This window comes from Hemitrygon akajei, chromosome 10 (genome assembly GCF_048418815.1).
Source record: "Hemitrygon akajei chromosome 10, sHemAka1.3, whole genome shotgun sequence".
Lineage (NCBI taxonomy): Eukaryota > Metazoa > Chordata > Chondrichthyes > Myliobatiformes > Dasyatidae > Hemitrygon > Hemitrygon akajei.
Genome location: NC_133133.1, coordinates 138,670,591 through 138,676,590, shown reverse-complemented (window position 1 = coordinate 138,676,590; position 6,000 = coordinate 138,670,591). Strand labels below are relative to the sequence as shown.

Here is a 6,000-nt window from a genome sequence, read left to right as displayed (position 1 = left end):
TAGTTTAGGACTTTAGATCCTAGAGCATAAGAGAATGAGGGAAAATTTGATAGAGATATGTAACATTATGGGGGGGTATGAATGGGAAAAATGCAAGCAGGCTTTTTTCACTGAGGTTGGGTGAGACTAGAACTAGAGATCATAGGTTAAGGGTGAGAGATGAAATATTTCTGGCGAACCTGAGGGGGAACGTCTCCACTCAGAGGCTGGTGAGAGTGTGGAATGCACTGTCAGTGGAAGTGGTGGACGCAGGTTCCATTTCAATATTTAAGAGAAACTTGGATAAGTACATGGATGGGACGGGTATAAAAGGCTAGGGTCCAGATGCAGTGAATGGGACTAGGCAGAGTAATAGTTTGGACTAGATGGACCGAAGGGCTTGTTTCTGTGCTGCACTGCTCTGTGACTCCATGACACAATCAAAGATTGGTTCTAAGCCACTCCTTCTTCTCCCCTTTAGAAGGAAGCTTAGGCTGGTTGGTCCTAATTTCTAAAGACCAGTACTTGCACCCTCCTTATCAGACTATTTAATCAACAGACTGGTTAATCAGGGCCATTACGTCAGCAGTTTACCTGGCCTACCACAAACCAGCACCTTCCTGTTAACAGCAACAACATAGTGTCAGGCTGCTTTGTTTGTTGACGTAACTATTGACAGACAGGGCATCACAATCCCATCCAATTTCCCTTTGACATTTGTTCATTGGCCTTTCCAGCACTGAACTCCACATCATTAAAGCAGCCTTCCCCATGCCCATCCCCCATATGGCTTTTTGATTTCAACTAGATTTTAATCTTAACAAGTTGCTTTCTAGTTATTGATCTCCTGCCAGCGGAAGCAATTTCTCTCAAACAACTCTATCAGAACATCGCACTATTTGAACACCTCAATTAAATTGCTTTTAGCAAATTGCACCTGACGCTTTGCTCTCAACACTTGATGGGCCAGTTTAGGCAAAGAAATCCCACTGCCCTTGATCTCAAGGTCAAGATATCAAACTAGAGACAACTCCAGCACAACAGGAGGGGTGGGGAGGAGGCTGAGTTCCTGGAAAACGTTCTGCATTGCAATTGGGAGTTAACAAGAAGTTGCATGGTGTGCACGTAACACGAAGGAAAGCAAGCTTTAAAAAATGTTCAATTTACTTTTCTCACACAAATTCTAAGAGAGAAAGCTTTATTTTTTGTATCTCCATCTTTTAGATAGTGACGTGTGTAAGTCCTGAGAGCAGGAACTTCTGTTACCTGAATAGCAAAAGCCTCATGGTGGCCTGTATATCCGTATTTAGTTTGTCAACAAAACTGCACCAAGATTTTGAAAGTGCGATACCTCTGATGTGTAAACAAACTATGTGCTCGATGGCAGGAATTCAAGCACAGCAGTAAGTTTGTTTGCCATTGTTATTAGCATGTCGTTACCATTAACGTCACATCATTGCCATTACTCTTGATATTATGATGTCATTGGCACTCTTGACATTACCACTGTGCCTGTCATCACCTGCCAAGTTAGCTCATAGACCTCCCGTCTGAATCCTACGTCTTGGCCCAGCAAATGAAACGCAACTGATGCACAGTGATAAGGACAGGGCTTAATGAAAGAAAGATACCTTGTTTTAAACTTACAACTTTATTTGCAAGGAAACGTCTTAAAAAAAAAACAAATGGTTACAGAGCCCATATGGAGGATTATTAAAGTAAAATTATGTTTTTGATTTACAACTTGATTTTACAAAACCAACATCACAAAATAGGAACCATATATTGTCAACATCGGGAGTCAGAACTCTGAACTGCTCATGTACACAGCTTCCAACATTAAATCTTACAAACCAGATGGTCAAAGGATGACAGCTGGCTGCAGTTACTATACAACAAAATACAGCATGTTAGCTAGTTCACATAATTCCCTATGCACGTCACACTTTACACACTTCACCTTTAAGCTTTTGTAGAACACATGGATTAGGGATCACGTGATCTTGACTCAGCATGGCAGTGCAACATGTTCTGAATTATGCTGAATGGATGGAAATAAAACCCTAAATTCTAATCCTGCCGCAGGCTTCCTTCCCCTCCTCTGCAGCCAAGTTGCCAAGCCTTGCAACCATTCCATTGCCACTCTGGGAACTGCCAACGCCACCTCATTAGCACATCTGACACGATATGGCAGAATATACAATTGCAAAGCCTTCTGGTCAACCTGGGTCACATTGGAAAGGATGTGCTGTCAAGTTTGTTCCCGGACAATGTCGAAACATGGCAAAAGAGGGCACTTGCCCCAGAAGTTAAAGGTCAAGGCACCAAGCTTCAACAGTGTGTGGCCACAGACGTGTAGGTGGACATCTCCCGCCGTATCGTGCTGAATGGTGAAAGCTCGAGCTCGGTGGTAAACTCGTTGTCATTGTCGTCACTTGCCACAGTGGATGACTTGGGGCCACATTCCTCACAGCAGCAGCAGCAGCAGTCCAGGAAGGCACGGCTGAAGGGCTTACAGAGGCAGAACAGGATCACCGGGGTCACGCAGGACTTAAAGAACAAGAGGAACTGGCTGATGAGCTGAAGAAGGTCCACCGTCTGCTGGGAGACCCCAGTGGCCATGTAAGCAGTCACAATGTTGCAGATGTTTTCAGGGATGATGCAGAAGCCATAGAGAATGGTCAGCGCCACCACGGTGCAGTTCATCTGGCCTTCGAGTTGAATTTGACGCTTATTTCCTCTGGCACAGGACTTCTCCGCCTTCCTGATTTTCCTTGCAGTCACAATGGAGCTCCCGATGGTGAAAAGCGTGGGCAGGCAGAAGTAGCAGCCAAAGTACCACCACATTCTGGCGCTGTCGTACGTAAGTGCCAGCACGTAAATGGAGTCTGGCAGCTTGGGAGATATGCTCACAATGCAGCGGTCCACGATCGCCGAGGAGGAGGTGATCTCCTCGGTTAACAGCTGCCGAAGGGCGACCTCAGGAAGTGCCAGCAGCATGGCGCCCACCCAGATCACAGCCAACTTGGCTGCCGTCGACGAGCAGTTCTCAATCATCTCGTAGTACATCTGCACGTTGGTGGCCGCTCGGAACCTGTCGATGCACAGCGCGCACAGAGTGAAGGTGGTGACTCCGAGGGAAGCAACCTGCCAGAGGAACAGTCATGAGAAAAACGTTAATGGTCTACTTTTATACATTGCAGAAACAAAATTCTCAAGTAAGAGTCATCATTTACTTAATGCTAATTTTGTTTTGTTGGTTCTTTAAAAATATATATTACAATATTTGAACAATATTGCTCAATATTGTGCTGAGGGAGAAGCATTTAATCTCAGGCACTTTGATGGCTAGGTATACCAGAAGTTTGACTTGAAACTTCAGCAGTAACTGTTAGCCACTCATACCATGGGACTCATACTAGCTTCTTGAAAGAGTTGTCCAACAATCCCAGAATCCTGTTCTTTACCCACCACCTTGTAATTATTCTCCCTTTAAGGACTCCTCCAGTTCTCAATTAAATGTCATTAGTTCAGCTTCCACAAACCCCCCATGTAATGTCTCCTCATGTTACTCTTGGTTCTTTTGCCAATTACCAAACGTTTGTGTCTTTTGATTAATAACCCCACCCCACCCCCAGCAACATTGTCATTCTCATTTCCTTTAAATCTTCCTTTAGCCATTCGAAAAAGGACATTTCCAGCAACACAAGTTCACTACATCGACCCGACATCCTGAGATCTTGCAAGCCACAGCCTCCATTTTGCACCTTCACCACATAAACCCAAGAGCACATATGTAAGTAACCCTTGATGTTAGGTGCACAGCCCAAGGTAGCTGAAACCTTTGCTCCGGAAAGCCCTAATTTACATTAGGTTGGTATTCAGATGCGCACACATAGCAACTGTTCCATGTACACAGGTGTTTAGGTGTGGTCACATTCAGATACACATCCACCATTTTGTGCTCGGTCTTGCACACTGAGTCTCCTATTCTGGTGCACATGTACATAGTTTGGTGTCTAGATGTGCATGTGGGCCTACATTCAAGTCCACACATGTCCATACTCAACTGGGTGTACATACCCAGGGGGATGTTGGACACAGGTAGTGAAGCTGTTGTCTGAGCAGTGACCCAGGGGGTGTTAGAATATCCTTCTTGGGTATTTACACACATCCCTGTTGAGGTGTATGCACACAGTTGTCTACGTATAGGTTCATACTCATAATATACACACATATTAGACTGTACTAATACAATTAACATATTACTTCCATCTTCCACTGTTTTCTCTTTTTACAAAAATACTTGTCAGAAGGATTCTAAATTTCAGGGACTTATGCAATGAGAATGCTAATGAAATATAAATGGATGAAAATAGGAGGAGAGAAGAGTGTGAAAGCAATGGGAACAGCTGGATGATTGGAAAGAGGGAGACATGGATTTAGAATCAGAGACAGAGCAGAGAAACAAGCCCTTTGGCCCAAAGTCCATGCCAACCATCTATTTTCACTGACCCTACATTAATCTTTTTTTAAAATTTAACCTAAATGCTCAATATTCCAAATTCCATCACTCAGTTATGTATTAGTTTCTGTTATAGTGTAGAAACTTATAAAAAAATTATGCATTAGTGGCAAATATCATTGGGCAGTGACCTGCTACTAATCTGCACATCTTTAGGATGTAGGAGGAGATTGGAGTACAGGAAAATCTACAGGAAAATTTAACATCATTTACTCTGGAAAAAGAAACGGAAGAAAAAAAATATAGAAACGATCACTGAGAGGTTCGGATTTTCAGAGAGATTTAGGGATCTCTCAGGAATGATAGGAAATCATGTAAGGGGCTGGGTTGGACTGAAAACGTCTGACCATAGCAACAAAGATTTTTGTGGGAAGCTGTACATTGTGTTCTGTTGTCTTCACTTCAGAAAAAGAGAATCCTTTCTAAGATGGCCCCCCTGAAGGGAAAATGGTGCACTATTGTGGTGGTGATGTATTTTGTTTGCCGGTACGCCTGGTACTTACTGTAAGATGGTAAATCATAACATTTTTTGCTGGCTGATAAAATTACTGATCTGTGATGATTTTTAGTCCCAACAAACTCTGTTAGCTGGTACTCTAAGCACATTCTAATTTACTGGTGATCAATATGCATCATGTTTGTTCATTCTGGTAGTTAGTAACCTCCATAGTATCTCTCATACTCCTTGTTATGAACTACTGTAAGCAACTTTGAGGCTATCTAGGTGAACAGATCTGAAATTATGAGGGCAATTTACAAAGAAGTAGATGATACTATATCTGGAAATTAAATGATGAAATTACAATCAGGAACTGAAATTGGAAGACAAACAGAAGTTGCAGAAACACTCTGCAGGTCAGGCAGCATTTGTGGAGTGAGAAACACAGTTAATGGTTCAGGTCAATGTTCCTTTGTCAGCACTGGAGAAGTGAGAAGTCGTTTATGGTTTCCAGTGATCTTGAAATAATTAAATTACCTTTGTTATCTTAATTGAATTACTAACTAATTTGAAATTCCAAAATTACAACATGCTAGCAATCTGAAAAAGGAAGCAAATGGCTGGAAGGACACAATAGGTCAGGCAGCATCTGCAGAGAAACAGATGTAATATCCCCGGTCAGTAATCCTTCATTTGAAATTCTGAACCAACCAACTCCTCACTATTTATAATTATCATAAAAGTGGGTGTAATTTCTTGGACTAATAATTGTTAACATGCTTTGATACTTTTATTACATATTGTGACCTCAATATGAATTATAAACCATATACTCTTAAGTAGATCTAAAATATGGAAGTAAATTTGTATTGTCAGAATATTTTATAAAATAATAACCTATACCTATAACCTTAGGTTAGTCAAAAGTGCTTCAGGATCAAGAAAGTATTATACTTTTGTAGATGTAAGAAATGTAGCCGTCAATTTTGGCAGAACAATTGATTCTTGAAGGTGCACTGTGGTAACAAGTCGATAATCTGTTTCTTCTGCTTAAGTT

At 41.9% G+C, this 6,000-nt stretch overlaps 1 protein-coding gene across 1 annotated transcript in view; it reads right to left on the bottom strand.

Moving 5' to 3' along the window:
• Positions 1-3,004: 3,004 nt before the first annotated feature.
• The window catches only part of pot1 (protection of telomeres 1 homolog), a 381,260-nt gene continuing 378,264 nt past the window's right edge, over positions 3,005-6,000 (bottom strand). The window contains exon 21 of the mRNA XM_073059088.1: positions 3,005-3,126. The gene's annotated coding sequence lies outside the window, so the exon portion shown is untranslated. The remainder of the gene's footprint in view (positions 3,127-6,000) is intronic.